Source organism: Calidris pugnax, unplaced genomic scaffold (genome assembly GCF_001431845.1).
Source record: "Calidris pugnax isolate Ruff unplaced genomic scaffold, ASM143184v1 scaffold492, whole genome shotgun sequence".
Classification (NCBI taxonomy): Eukaryota; Metazoa; Chordata; class Aves; order Charadriiformes; family Scolopacidae; genus Calidris; species Calidris pugnax.
Genome location: NW_015091453.1, coordinates 486,088 through 501,788, shown reverse-complemented (window position 1 = coordinate 501,788; position 15,701 = coordinate 486,088).

Sequence of the window (15,701 nt, the reverse complement as noted above, 5' to 3'; positions counted from 1 at the left end):
GCGCCCCGAGACTGCAGCCCCGCAGCCCGGGGACGGCGGCTCCGTAACCCCCGCCACGAACGCCCCCAGCCCCAGGAACAGCGGGACGTGGGTCCTGTAACCCCGGGACAGCGGCCCCACATTCCCCGGGACAGCGGCCCTACGAGCCTGGGACAGCGGCCCCATATCCCCGGGACAGCGGCCCCACATCCCCCGGGACAGTGGCCCCACATCCCCGGGACAGTGGCCCCATATCCCCGGGACAGTGGCCCAGTGACCGTGGGACAGTGGCCCAGTGGCCGTGGACAGCAGGCCCACATCTCACAGGACAGTGGCCCCACAAGCCCAGGACAGTGGCCCTGAGACCCCAGGAGGTCCACCCCAACCCCCCCCAACAGCAGCCCCCCGTTCCCTGGGGACAGTAGCCCAGTTCCTCCTGCTGGAGCCACCCCGCGTCGCCACAGGCGGGTGCCAGGACCACAGCCTCGGGCCTGGGAGCAGGAGCAGGGTTGAGGCATGTCCATCTTCTTGCCCTCCTACCTGCCTGCTCCAGTGCATAATTAACCTCCTCCTAATGAAGCAGGCAGGTTGGCCGGGGTCGGCACCAGGCTCTGGCAGGGTTCCTGGCTCCGTGATGCCAGCCCACACAGATATCCCCACCGTGCCCAGGGAGCAGCCCAGCTCACTCCCATCTCTGCTGCGGCAGCTGGAGAGGATGAAGAGGGTCTTTCCTTTTTCCAGGCCTTCACACAAACGGGCAGCCCGCAGATGGGGATGAAAAATGGGAACAGAAAACAGGGAAGGTGGCTCACCCCTGCAAGCTGCATCCCACAGCATCGTCTCCCTCTCTGGGAGGTAAATGTGTAAAATCCCAAAGGTTCGAGGTCACCCCGCCAAGAGGGAGACGTTCAGGGCATCTGAGTCATGTCAGCACAACCAGTGCTGCTTGTACCCAGAGCTGCTTGCACCCAGCTCTCGCTGCTTCCTCAGCTCCGAGGCCGGGTGAAAGGGAGGGGAAACATCAGCCCTACCCTGCCCTGGTGGTCCCACATCCCCCCACTGCCCGGGGGCAGCACGTGCTCCCAGTCCTTGTCTCGCCAGGGTCACCCCTGGTTGGAGATGCTCTAACGGACCCATGGCCCGTGCTGTCCCAGCCACACTGAACGTCACTTCAGAGTCAAACTGAGCCCACGACTGGCTCGGGGCCACCCTTTGCTCCCAGCAGCAGCTCAGGGATAACATTTTGCTCACGTTCCTGGTGTGAAGAGGTGTGACCCTGGCTGGGGGCACCCTCAGCTGATTTCTCCGCTGACACCTGGGTTCACTGCCCTCTTCAAGCCCCAGCCCCTAACCCGCTCTGCCACCTGGTTATGCAGGGGCTCCCCATGAATGTTGAACCCTAAATTCAGCCGTTCCCATGCACAACCCTTTTCCACCACGACGCAAGGCGCTTTGGGCACGTCACCATCACCGAGGGGGTTCCCATAGTGGAGGAAGTGCCTGCCAGGCCGTGTGGTTCCATCATGGGAGGTGTGTTGGAGGGGAGAAAACGTGCACATCCTCCCGGGAGCATCGGCTTTGCGTTTCCTGGCTTTCTAGGTGAGGGCTGTCGGCAGCAGCAGCTGTCCGCGTGCGGCACGGTGGGTTTGTGCCTCGGGTCCTCACACAGACAGGGGCAAAGCAACTGTTTCTGTTTGTGAGGCTGCGTAACAAGCCACTAAGCTAGAGAGCCTGATCTGGTCCTGCAGGAGGTGGCGGGAAAAACCTTCACTTTTTAATTAAAAAAACCCAAACATTTGCTTATTTACAATGTTGTCCTCCAGGGTGTTTTTTTGGAGACCTTTCACACAAAGGATGCACCCGGCCCTGCCAAACCATGGCGAGAGCCCCCGACCCACCCGGGGTGCTTGGCATGGCCAGATCCTCAGCAGAACAAGGGCTTTCTCTGGTCTGCGGTGACGCTGCGCTTCACCGTAACTTCCCCCCCCAGCATAAGGCTGCACGGGAATAACTCCCAAAAATAACGTTGCCTGCCGTGCCAAAAAGACTCGGAGCAAGCCTGCCCTGACGAAGACCAGGAATATTTGCTTCCTGTGATAATTAAGCAAAAAACTGCATAACCTCATGGAGCTTTCTCAGTGTTTAGGGGTTGGTTTTGTGTTTTTTTTTTATTTTCTACAGGCTTTGGGAGCCTGCGGCAAGCAGGGGCAGATGGGGATGAAAAATGGGAACAGAAAACAGGGAAGGTGGCTCACCCCTGCAAGCTGCATCCTACAGCATCGTCTCCCTCTCTGGGAGGTAAATGTGTAAAATCCCAAAGGTTCGAGGTCACCCCGCCAAGAGGGAGACGTTCAGGGCATCTGAGTCACGTCAGCACAACCAGTGCTGCTTGTACCCAGAGCTGCTTGCACCCAGCTCTCGCTGCTTCCTCAGCTCCGAGGCCGGGTGAAAGGGAGGGGAAACATCAGCCCTACCCTGCCCTGGTGGTCCCACATCCCCCCACTGCCCGGGGGCAGCACGTGCTCCCAGTCCTTGTCTCGCCAGGGTCACCCCTGGTTGGAGATGCTCTAACGGACCCATGGCCCGTGCTGTCCCAGCCACACTGAACGTCACTTCAGAGTCAAACTGAGCCCACGACTGGCTCGGGGCCACCCTTTGCTCCCAGCAGCAGCTCAGGGATAACATTTTGCTCACGTTCCTGGTGTGAAGAGGTGTGACCCTGGCTGGGGGCACCCTCAGCTGATTTCTCCGCTGACACCTGGGTTCACTGCCCTCTTCAAGCCCCAGCCCCTAACCCGCTCTGCCACCTGGTTATGCAGGGGCTCCCCATGAATGTTGAACCCTAAATTCAGCCGTTCCCATGCACAACCCTTTTCCACCACGACGCAAGGCGCTTTGGGCACGTCACCATCACCGAGGGGGTTCCCATAGTGGAGGAAGTGCCTGCCAGGCCGTGTGGTTCCATCATGGGAGGTGTGTTGGAGGGGAGAAAACGTGCACATCCTCCCGGGAGCATCGGCTTTGCGTTTCCTGGCTTTCTAGGTGAGGGCTGTCGGCAGCAGCAGCTGTCCGCGTGCGGCACGGTGGGTTTGTGCCTCGGGTCCTCACACAGACAGGGGCAAAGCAACTGTTTCTGTTTGTGAGGCTGCGTAACAAGCCACTAAGCTAGAGAGCCTGATCTGGTCCTGCAGGAGGTGGCGGGAAAAACCTTCACTTTTTAATTAAAAAAACCCAAACATTTGCTTATTTACAATGTTGTCCTCCAGGGTGTTTTTTTGGAGACCTTTCACACAAAGGATGCACCCGGCCCTGCCAAACCATGGCGAGAGCCCCCGACCCACCCGGGGTGCTTGGCATGGCCAGATCCTCAGCAGAACAAGGGCTTTCTCTGGTCTGCGGTGACGCTGCGCTTCACCGTAACTTCCCCCCCCAGCATAAGGCTGCACGGGAATAACTCCCAAAAATAACGTTGCCTGCCGTGCCAAAAAGACTCGGAGCAAGCCTGCCCTGACGAAGACCAGGAATATTTGCTTCCTGTGATAATTAAGCAAAAAACTGCATAACCTCATGGAGCTTTCTCAGTGTTTAGGGGTTGGTTTTGTGTTTTTTTTTTATTTTCTACAGGCTTTGGGAGCCTGCGGCAAGCAGGGGAAGGCACAAAGGGGTGGGAGGCAGAAGCAGCAGTGGGTTTTTGTCAGAGCCCCACGGAAGCCACGCTGTGCACACACAGGGAGGGAACTCCCTCTTCCACAGCGGGACAAACACCCCCGCAAGCAGAATTGCTGCTGCAGCCATCACGCTGGGGCAACAATGAGGGCAGGTCCACCATGTCGCTGCCGGACCGATGGCTCCCCAGCTGTGGTGCCTTCTGTTGGCAAGTTCAATGTCAGGCAAGAGAGAAGCCTCCTGCTTCCACACCCACCCCTCAGAGCTGTACGTGGTGGCAGCTCCCTACATCCCAGCATCTTGTAGTTTTTAAGTCCCCTTGATGTCCCCAAAAACATTGCACCCAGGCATCCCATCCCCTCCCAAAGCATTGCAGCAACACAGCGTGTGCTTCAGCACACAGAACCCTTGACGGTCCAACCAACTGCATGAGGAGGAGATGCTTCTTGCCCCCAGGAGATTACAGGGATGGACAAGAGGTGGGACAAACGAAGCAGTCAGTGCTACCAGCTTGTGCAGGTGAGCAAGTCTACCAGAAATTTGTGATGTCCCTGCTGTGTTTTGGCTGAGGATTTTTTCTATGGGTCCTTCTCCACTTCCACGTGGAGATGCTCAGCTTTAACTGCACGATCCGAGACCACACCATCTGAAGCGGTGCAGGACCAGGGTGACACTCTTGTTCGGGCCATGCTTATCCAAATTTTACAGCCATGCATTTTTACACCAACACTTTTCACCCTGAGGCATCTGCCACCAAAGAGCAGCTACCTCTGCAGTCTGGCCAAGGTCTGCATCACAGGCCCTGTCTGTGCCAGGCCACGGAGATGCACTGGTAAGAAGAGCAGAGGCAGATGCTGTGACCATCCAGCCTGCACCCACCAACCTCTCCCACAGCGGTTCCTGTTGAGGGTGGGCCAGCTGGCAGTGAAACCAAACCTGCACTGCTAAAAAACACCTAAGTGAGACTAAAAAGTTACTCTTATGCCCAAGACTGTGCAGTCGTTTGAACACGCACTTCACTTGGGGTGTTGAAACCTTCTTAGCTTGCACGCAGCAGGCGTGGGGAAACTCAGCAGCCATGCCCACCTGAACTCAACCGTGCTGCCACAGCACGTGGCAGGGCTCAGAAAGCACCTCACTGGGGAGGCCTCCAGGCCACCAGCCCCCACTGCCAGCTGGAAAACAGCATCTTCATCTCCAGAGCCACTTCCAGGTCTCCTCCACACTTCTTCACACGTGGGGATGGGCAGCACGTCCCCAGCTGTCCCCCACAACATCCAAGCAAGCAGCTCTAACCATGATGCCCTGCCTGTAAACAAATAGGAACCTCAGTGTCTCACTGAGGAAAGGCAGTAAAAGCTGTGAGGTGCTCACAGCCATCAAGCACACCTGGGGGAGGGGACTACTTAAGGACTTGAGGTAGAAACAGGTTGTAATCAGCTGAGAAATCAAAGTGGGACTTGAACCAACCACCACCTGTAGACAATCTAGTGTTCTGACAAACTGCTTCTCAGCTTAACATTTTCCAAGGGCTTTTTCTCACCCTCAAACAAGCAGGTCACCGTTGCCGGAGACAGGGCAACCAGGAGCAGAGTCCAGCTGCCTGGACGCTCATTATGGGTAATAATGGAGGGATGTCTCTCTCCTGTGTCCTGTATCTGCTGCCCATTCATTTTGTGATCCCAGCACCATCCATCTTTAGGGAGGCAAGGAATTTCATTTCAGGGGTCATGGGTCTTTGTCATTTGGAGTACCTTGGGTCCCTGCTACCCCCGGGTCCATCGCAGGCTGTGCCACGCTTCAGATGGGGAGCTGGTTTGTTTTGCTGTTTCTCACTCCTTATCTGGGACAAGAGCTGAGCCTTGGAGCTTTTCCCAGGGCAGAGGATGCTCCCCTGCCACTTCCAACGTGTTTGAGGTAGGATGAAGGGAGGATTTCCTCTGCTCACCACTGGAGCCAACAACTCCCAACTCCTCCTGTCCTTGCCCGGGAGGCCCCACATCTCCCTGGACCATGCCAGCTAGCACTGCTCTGCTGCTGTCCTCCATCCTGCCCCAGAGATGCTGCTCTCCTCCACCCCAGCTGCTCTTGCCTCATGCCCCTCATCTTTCTGGTTAATTATTCTGGATGGGGATTTGCGACACTGGCTGAAAAGAGGACATTAACCATGGGATGTGGAAAAACCCTGATTTCCAAGCAAGCAGTGCAGACCAGCCAATGGCCGCTGTAGCACGGGGCGGGCTGGCTCACACAGCTGTGGTGAGTGATGGACATGTGTAAGCTGGTTGCTGGTGTCACCAAAGATCTCAGATGAGTTCTTAGAGACATTTCTGGCCACAGGCAGGAGGAGGCTTTAGGGTTGCGATGCTGCTTTTGATATGGATCAGCATCCAAACATCTGGAGATTTGTTATAGCATCCCCACCATGGTGAGACGCGACCTCTGGAGTCTCCCAGCCAACAGCTCACAGAATTGTCACCAGTGCTGAATCAGGTTGGTCACAGCTTGAAAACCCCCAAGGATGGAGCAACCCCACCTCTCCCGGTGTCCAACCCAGGGCTGCACCATCCTGCAGGGGAGAAATCTTCCCTAACACCCAACCCAACCCTCCCAAGGCACCATCTGTGGCTGTTGTCCCACCTTAAATCATCTGCTGCTATGAAAGAAAGCGTAGCTCCACCATCTGTGTAACTACCCCTCTAGGAGTTTGTAAGCTGCCAGTAGACCCCCTTTCAACCTCCTTTTGGCCAACCTAACCCAACCCAGCTCCTCGGTGACCCTTCACTGGTCCCTTCTGTGGTTCCCCCACCTCCCAGTCCCCATCTCTGCCTGAAGCAGAGCCTACCCAGCCATTCCTCCTGGCCTCACAACCTCCTTTGGCCCATCTGTCCCCAGACAGTGGAGATGGTATTTGACCAAGGCCAGGCTGAAGAGCAGCTCCCAACCTCCTTCATGCATTGGATCAAATCCCATGTGGCTACACGAGTGCTAAGCATCAGAAAGGTTCAGGTGGCAGAGGGCTGCTCCTGCCCGGTCAAATCATTCAGATTCCCGCTGGTCCCAGTTCTTTTGTTGTGTTTAACCATGACAGCTGCAGGACACGTTGCTCCTCCTGGGAGAAGGGATGGGTAGCCCTGCAGCATGGGCACGCTAAGTGCAGTTAGAGGCAAGGTCGTTGTAAGAAGTGTGAAGACTCTGGAGGAAGAGGAAGATGTTCAAAGGCAGGAGAGCAGTAGATGACCCCATGTAATGGCCAGAGCAAAGGCTTGGGCCATCCACTCCGTGTCCCAGATGATCAGGTCAGCGAGACACTGCCAGTCCCTTTCCCTCCAAACCCCGTGACATCCCCAGGACTGGTTTAGTAGCACCGCTAAAGATGCAGAGGATGAAACTCATGGCAGGAAAATTGGCACCAGTGACTGCTGGTATTTGGGCACCAAATGACAATAGCCCCATCCTTGGGCTTTCGGGTGGCCCAGTGGGTGCTGGGCAGAGACAAGGAGCAGGGAAACGGCAGGGCTCATCCAACATCACATGCCTGGAGGAGCTGCTTTGAGGACAGCGGTGAGGGCTTTCAAACTTTAATTCCTTTCCGTACATCATCACTCGTCTTCTCCAGCTCTGCCTTCCCCCAGGAGGACGAGCTGAAGCTAACCAAGACAGACAAGGGCTCGGAGGTGTGCACAAATGTTTGCTCAGACGCATCAGATCGCTGCAAAGCTGCTTTTATGGGCATTTCGGAGCGGCTCCTGGCAGCGCCGCCGGAGCTGAGCTCTGAGGACACTTCACCACACCCCGTGACGTGAACCCACCGAGTGGGCTTCAGACCAAAAAGGGGCGAGGAGAGCTTGTGTTTACAAAATTTGAATTAAAAAAAAAAAAAAAATGCCGCCAAACAGAAAAGTCTGTTTGGAGCCAGGAGCGGGAACAATAAACCCAAACGCTGTCCTCTGATGGGTTGCAGATGCAGCGCCCCAGCAACCTCCTGCTGGAAAACGCGCTGCTGCACGGAGGGCTTTTGCCATTTATTCACCTAGGAAATGAAGACAGTCCTTCAGTCTGCCCCGAAACTCTTCCGTTTTTTTTTTGCTTTGTAGATGAAATACAGAGATAAAAAGGGCAGTGCTCTTTCTTGATTGTGTCGCGCTTAAACAACGTACCGTTATCTCTTCAGTTTCATAATTAACATGTCGTTTGCACTGCCCGGGCATATTAATTATGGGGGAACAAGCCAGCGAGAATCTTTTGTATGGGTGTTTGTTAAAGGCCCCAGAGGCAGCCCAGCCCCATGCATGGGGGGTTTGCAAGCACTTGTCCTGCACTGAACTGCTGCCCAAGGGACATCAATCGCTGGCCCTTACCGCGCACAGAGCCCCGGCTTTGCCGAGCGTGGGGTGAGGGCTGTCTCGGCGCCGGGTCCACGCAGTGTGCCCAGACCTCGCAGACACATCTGGGCATGAGGGCTCTCACTCCATGTCCATCCCCTGCAGCTCCTTCCACCGCCTTTCAGCGGGGAGAGCAGTTGAAGCCACCACAGTGCTCTCAGGGGCCAGAACTCCCCCCATATTGCAGCTGGACCTCACCAATGATAAGATGAAGAGGATGCCTCAGCCACAGAGGAGCTGGGAGCCACCCGGGTTGCTGAGGTCCCTCACAGGCCATAACAGAGGGACTTCTGCAGTTGGATCCTCATGTGGGCCATGGTGGGAGCTGCTGTGCTGGGGAGGGACGGGCTCTCAGCTCTGCGGGGGGAAAGGCTCCCCCAGCCTCACTGTCTCAGCTCCGTCAGCACGTGCACCTCTCACTTGGCACCGACAAAGTGGCACCAACAATCTCCAGATCTGTCCCAGTGGCAGGAAAAAGGCACAGCACAGGGTGGCAAGTCCTCTCTGGGCCAGACCCTGCCCCTTCCCACCCTCTGCGGCTGTTTGGCTGCAGTTTTGACAAGATGCTCAGTGAAAACATTGGCTTTGGCACCCACCTGGGTGGCTGGAGCAGCAGGGATGGCATGTGGCTTGAACCTGGGCATTGAGAGACGATCAGTGTCACCAGTGTCTTGAGCCCTCATGTTGTCCTACCCCAGGACCTGTCCCCAGGACATCAGCAAACCCAGGTTGCCCGAGCCAGGATCCCTCACTGCCCTCAGCAGGTGCTACCAAGTGCAGGGGCTATGACCCATTCTACTTAGCAGAACCACCACCTCTGACTATCAACAAGGCCCTCTCAGACCAGACCTCTTCATCCTCTGTTAGATTATCTTTATACCTAATTAACAGACATTAAGGAGGGCAGAAGCACTCCAAAACTTTGCCTTTAAGGACCTGGAGAGTCAAAAAGGGCCACCTTTGTAAGGGAGTAGGTGGGCAGCTTTGAGCCCTGCCGCGTGATATGTTCACTGGTCATCACAGCAAGCATCACCCAGACTGTCCCAAGAGGAAAGGTGTCCCATTATCATGAAGGTTATTAATGTCCAACCCTTCTACACACTGGAGACCTTGTCAAATAAAACAAAATGACTTGTTGTGGAGGAATCCTTGGCAATACGACTGACATATGCATGACCTTCCAACTTGGAAAACAGATGGCCAAAACCAAGTGATCCCAGTGCACGAGGCACGGCCCAGCTCCCCTGCCGCTGTGGCTGCCAGTGACAGGCCGGGATGCACCGTGGTTCCCAAAGCCCGACGGAGCAAGCCAGTGAGCCAGAGGGGACTTGCAGGATGAGCATCGCTCCAGCCTGGATGCGGCACTTCCTCTGTGGATGCCACAAGCCTGGAAAAGCCCTTTATCAGTTCATTTATCACTTCCTTCCCCAGGACCCTCCCTGCTCGGCCAGCCCTCTGCACCTCCACCCCAGAGGTACATCCATAGGTGGTTTCAAACGTAGGGAAGAAGTCTCCTTGCAGCCTCCTTCCTACTCCCCACTGTTCTCCAGGCCAATGTAAAGCCCTGCTGCACTGAGAACCACGGAGGGGACACTTCCATCCAGGAGGACATCTCCATCCTGAGACCCTGTGTGCTACGGAGGAGACCTCCTGCTGACTCCCATCTCCCCTGGTGAAGGAGGACCCATACCCTCCTCCTGGAGATGATGCTTGCCAGCCAAGGGTGCAACATGCTCTGTAAAAGCTGCCACGCCATCGCCACTGGGGCTTCGAAGGCTGCTCCTCAGTCATGTGGATAACAAGAGGGATTAGCAAGTCAGGGAAGGATGAGAGCTAAATGAAGCGTCGCCTTGCAAGAGGCTGCTCCGTCCATCCTGCTTGTCTTTGGGCAGAGAAGGGGAGGCAGAGGCAGCACTAGTGGGGGCAGGCCAGGCCTGACAGCGTGGCTCCATGGTTGCTCCTGCCCTCCTGGAGCTGGGGGTATGAAAGCCAACGTGCTGCAGCAGCACCCGTCCCAGTGCTGTCCCCAGGCAGGGGATGCTCACCATGGCTCAGCCGGGCAGAGCCGAGGAGCCGGCACGACCTGCGGGGCTCTCCAGGGCTCCTTGGCTTGGCCAGAGCCCGGGGCTCCCAACAGGCACAGCAAATAGCCCATCCCCAGGGCACCCCAAGTCTCACCCCTTGGAGTTTCAAGCCTTGGCAGGAAACCAAAGCAATATATCTTCCCAATTCTCAGTCCCAGAAACGCCAGACTTGTTTAAACTGGACTGTTTAGTTGAATTCGTGTATGTTGGCATGTTGGACACCCAGCATGAAAGACTTCAGCTCACGATTAAAGTTTGGCAAAGCCCTAAAACCACAGAAAACAAAGAGTTTTATCATGGGAAGCAGTGGTCCCTGGGACAAGCTATAATTACTTCTGTTCTGCTTCGACCATGGCGTGTAAACACCGAGGACTGACGGCAGCAAGGGAGGACTTTCCAGCGCTGGCTGCTGCCGGTGGCTTCGGCTGATGGGATGGAAGGGGACGTGCTGCAGAGCAAAATGTCCACGTCCCCACGCCCCACACACCGGGCTCACACCTGCAGTCTAGGTATTTCTTCCCAAATTCCTGCAAAACACCCTGATTGCATCACTGGCCATCACCAGCACAAACTTCCCAGGCAAAATTATTTTTCAGGAAGGGAATATGGCCTGGAAAATTCCATCCTCGATGGGGAATGACAAGCAAGGGGCTGGGATGGAAACTGTTTTGCAACCTTAAGTTATTTTCCCCCAAATGCCGGCAGCCCAGGCAGCGCCTCTCGCCCCGTAATCTCATTAGTCTCCTTGGGAACGCCTGCCCCACGGCAGCCCCTCTTGCCCTCTTATCGCTCCCGGTGTCCACCTGCACACCCACCCCCCCAGGCACCAAAAAGAGCTCCCCGTGAAGCTCGGGGGTCTGGCGAGCCCCCCGCGCGCACACCCTGCCAGGCAGATCCCGGGAATGCCTGATTTATAGTCTTATGCCTCGTTCTGTTTACGCCAGGCGAGTTATTTAAAACAAGGAGAGCAAGAGGAGCCCGGGTTTTGTTTAAAAGTCCAGTGAGGAGATTTGCCTTAAATAGTAAAGAGCTGAGATTGGAGGGGAGGCCGCCCAGCAGCCCGGACCTCCAGGGTGGGAGCGGAGCTGGCACCCACGGGGGGAGCTGACTGGGTGGAGGAGAGGTGGCAGGAGTCTCCCGATGAACCCCAGGGAGTTAAACCATTCCGTGGGATCGCTCGCAGGCCTGGCTTTGCATGGCCCATGGCACCAGGGACACGGATCACAACCACAACACGAAACGCATGAAACGGCAGCCTCGGGACAAACAGTGCCAGTCCTTGCGTTCACTCTGAACCCTAATGATGATCATCCAAAAAGCTGCCCCACGGCCAGAATTGGTGTGGCCACCCCAAAGGTAGCCATCTGCAGCCTGGCACAGGCCCAGCTATGCCCCCCCTGAGCAGCCCCCCTTCAGTCCTTAAGGCCTTCTCCTCAGGGGCAATGCTAAACGTGAAGCCACTCTGATGTAAGAACATGACACAGGGGACATGACACAAGCTTGGTTTGCTCGGTGCCGAGCACAGATCTGATTGCTCTCTATAAATACATCCGGGGTCAACACCAGGGACAGGGAGGAACTATTTAAACTCGAGGGGGACGCTGGCAAAAACAAAAGGCTATATATAAACTTTCCATGAGCAACGCCAAGCTGGAGGGAAGGTTTTAACTTCTGGAGCAGGGAGGTGGAGGAAGAGCCCCCCAAGGAGTGGGGTGAGGCACTGGGACGGGGCCAGACACATTTCTGTGTGCCCCCAGGGTGGGCAACCCCAGTGTCCCTCTGTCCCCCTTCCCCAAGTCTGGCAAAACTAGCGGAGGGGCCAGCGACCAGCCTTGGCACAGCAGCAACAGCTCCCAACCCCGCTCCAGGCAGGACAGCAAGGGGCAAGAAGCTCTTCAGATATTTTTCCACTTTCTTGACTTATTTGGTCAAAATTGCTGATGAATTAATCAGAATAATGAGTAACTTGGGTGCCTTGAAGCACGCAGCAGCAACGGTCGAACGCTGAGAGGCAAAGCTGTCACACAGAGCCTGGCACTCTCTGCTAACCCCCACATCGCTGCTACAGCCTGTGCCCCCCCAAATCCCTGTGCCTCCTGCTCATCCCTGCGCCCCTGCAAGATCCTGCACCCACCGGCAGTGAATCCATCATCTGCTGGTCCATAATCCTTGCAGTTTTGCCAATCCCTGCAACTCCTGCGTGTCCTGGTGATCTCCCCTCCCCCTCCCCCCATACTAATCACTGCACTCCCAGTTGCCCTGACCCTGCACCCCACCACCCACGGCACCCAGTGGGACAGGCAGAGCTGCCCCCACCCTCTCCTGGTATCCCCACTGGGTCCATCTGAAGGGTCCTGAGCTTTGAATGACGATAGCTGCTCATGGGGATGGCATGGGCAATAGATCTTGCATTTGGGAGGTGTTATGGAGACAGAGAGAAGGGGAGGAGAAGGGGGCTGTGTAGTGGGGCAGGCTGGTGTCATGGCCCCAGGGAGCAGGCAGGCTTGTGGGACATCAACCTGCCTTTTTTTGCTGCTTATCTCAGAGGCATCTGAGCCCTGGACGTCATCAGAATGGAGGTACCATTCACAGGGCAGGGGATGAAATATTCAGAGAGGTTTAGAGCAATTCGGTGTCTCCTGCGGAGCAAGCTGATGAATTTTTCAGAGGAACAGGCACCCAAAGTACAGCTGAGCGGATCACCCAACAGCCACCCTGTAACTGTGGCATGGCAGGGCTGCTGCTGGGAGACATTGGACCATGCCAGTGGAGATACCTGACAGAGCAAAGCTCTGGGGTAACGACCAAGGAGGACACCTCTCCTGGAGGTGTCTGGTGCCTTCCCACTCTGCTTCCAGTGATGTGACAGCAGCAAGAGCTTGTTCCATACACGTGTCCACCCCATGCAGCAGCTGTTCTACCTCACTTCAGAGCTGCTTCCCAGCAAACACCAAGACAGACCCCATCTTCCTAGTTCCTCCCAGTTGACCCCCATCTCAGTCATCCCCTCCAAGCAGGGTGGTCACTGTGCTCCTGAACTGTCACCCCACATTTTGGGCTTGCTGTGGGGGGAAGGCAACAGCATTTGGTACAGAGGACGTGCACGCTGTCATGGGAAACCCCTCTCCTGGCACCAGCCCACGGCAATCCGGCCCTTTCCAGGCTGCAAGAGGAGGAAGCTGACCATAGAGGCAGTGAAGGATGGGCTCCAGCATGAGGCCCGTTAACATCTGGCACTGTAAATTAAAACGGAGCTGCCCCCGCCTGCCATGCTCCCAAATCCCCTGAGCCGCAGCCCCGATAGCAGCCCCACTGGGGCTGGTGCTGCAAGGACCAGGAGAGTGTGCAGAGTCACGTCCTGGGTGAAAAGTTCAGGTCCAAGCTGGGGGAGCCTCCAGGGCAGATTAAAGGCTGCAGAGTTTGAGAAGCAACACCCCACTATCCCCAATCCAGCACCGAGCTGGAAGCCACCACTCACTGGACACGTGTCCTCTTGGCTCCCAGTGAAGCCAGTGCAGGGCAGGACCCCTGCTGTGCTGGGAAGGGCTTTAAACCCTGCTGCATCCCCCAGGTGTGGCAGTGACGGGACCAGAAGCTGGTGGAACTGGGACATGATGCTGGGAGGGCTGGAGCCCCTCTGCTGTGAGGACAGGCTGAGAGAGTTGGGGGGTTCAGCCTGGAGAAGAGAAGGCTCTGGGGAGACCTTTGAGCCCCTTCCAGTCCCTCAAGGGGCTCCAGGAAAGCTGGGGAGGGACTCTGGATCAGGGAGGGGAGCCCTAGGAGGAGGGGGAAGGGTTTGACACTGAAAGAGGGGAGATGGAGATGAGATGTGGGGAAGAACTTGTTTGGTGTGAGGGTGGTGAGAGCCTGGCCCAGGTTGCCCCGAGAAGCTGTGTCTGCCCCATCCCTGGAGGGGTTCAAGGCCAGGTTGGAGGGGGCTTGGAGCAACCTGGGCTGGTGGGAGGTGTCCCTGCCCAGGGCAGGGGGTGGCACTGGGTGGGCTTTAAGGTCCCTTCCAACCCAAACCATCCTGTGATTCTATGACAGTTCGGGGCAGCAGGAGGGAAGGCAGCATGGCTGTCGGCGGTGCCGCTGTGGGCTGAGCTGGCGCTGGGGCCGCATTCCCCAGGGACAGATAAAAGCTACCGTAAAAGGGGAGACCTGTCACTGGGGCTGGCCTGGCTTGTCTCAGCACGGCGGGGAGAGCAGCAAACCACTCAGCGAGCGGGTGCCACCGCCGCTCCGGGGGCTGGGGGCCACCTTATCGGCAGCGTGCCATAGCCCTTGGCGCTCGCTGGGTGACCCCCTGGGACATCTCTGAGCTGCCTCAGCCCCATTCCCCGTGATGCCAACCTGCTGCCCCATGCCTGGCAGGAGCAGCCACGTCCCACCAGGCTCCGCCGGCCGCCGAGCCCCTGCCCCGCACACCGGCCCTGCGGTGGGAAGGCGGGACGGCTCATGGGGGGGCCCAGGGTCTCCAGGGGTACAGCCCACGCCTGGCTCCCCGCATCGCCCTCCCGCACCCTGGGGAGCGGGGGTTTCAGGCACAGGGAAGGCAGGAGAGAGCAGCCCCCTCTCACATAGCAAGAAAGAAGACCCTGGGTGCTGCCGGGGGGAGCAGGGCCCCAGCAAGAGCTGAGGGGGGGGTGGCACTGGCTGCAGCCACTTTTGCTTACACTGGGCGAAACGCTCGGGATCCATAAGCAGGAAGAGGCTCTTTTGGAGTGAACTGCAAAATATTGTCTTTGAGCAGCTAAACTCCCCCGCCTGCGCTCTCTCCTTGAAGCCTCGGCAGCTCGCGGGGAGAAGGTTTCCTTCCTCCTTACCCCTCCGAAGGGCGACGTTCCTCCCTGCAGCCAATTAGTGAGCCGGGGTCGGGGGTCAAGGGGCTTCCCGAGTTCACGGCGCTGATCGCCGAACCACTGCCGAGCGGAGCCGGCACCGAGTGGTGCACGCAGGGCAGCCCCCACGGGGCTCGGTTGTCCCCTGGGACACCCTGGGGACAACCAACCCTTCCCCTGACTCCCAGGCCTCCGAATTTCCCTCATCATCACCAACAGCCGGGTTCCCCCCTTGGCTCCCTGCTTCATTCCTCCCTCAACCTGACAGCCTCCAGCTGCTGTCCCGGCCCCCACACGTCCCTCAGCACAGCCATCCCTGCTCCATCCCACCCCACAGCCATCTCTGCTCCATCCCACCCCACAGCCATCTCTGCTCCATCCCACCCCACAGCCATCTCTGCTCCATCCCACCCCACAGCCATCTCTGCTCCATCCCACCCCACAGCCATCTCTGCTCCATCCCACCCCACAGCCATCTCTGCTCCATCCCACCCCACAGCCATCTCTGCTCCATCCCACCCCACAGCCATCTCTGCTCCATCCCACCCCACAGCCATCTCTGCTCCATCCCACCCCACAGCCATCTCTGCTCCATCCCACCCCACAGCCATCTCTGCTCCATCCCACCCCACAGCCATCTCTGCTCCATCCCACCCCACAGCCATCTCTGCTCCATCCCACCCCACAGCCATCTCTGCTCCATCCCACCCCATGGCCATCCCTGCTCCATCCCACCCCCCAGCCAT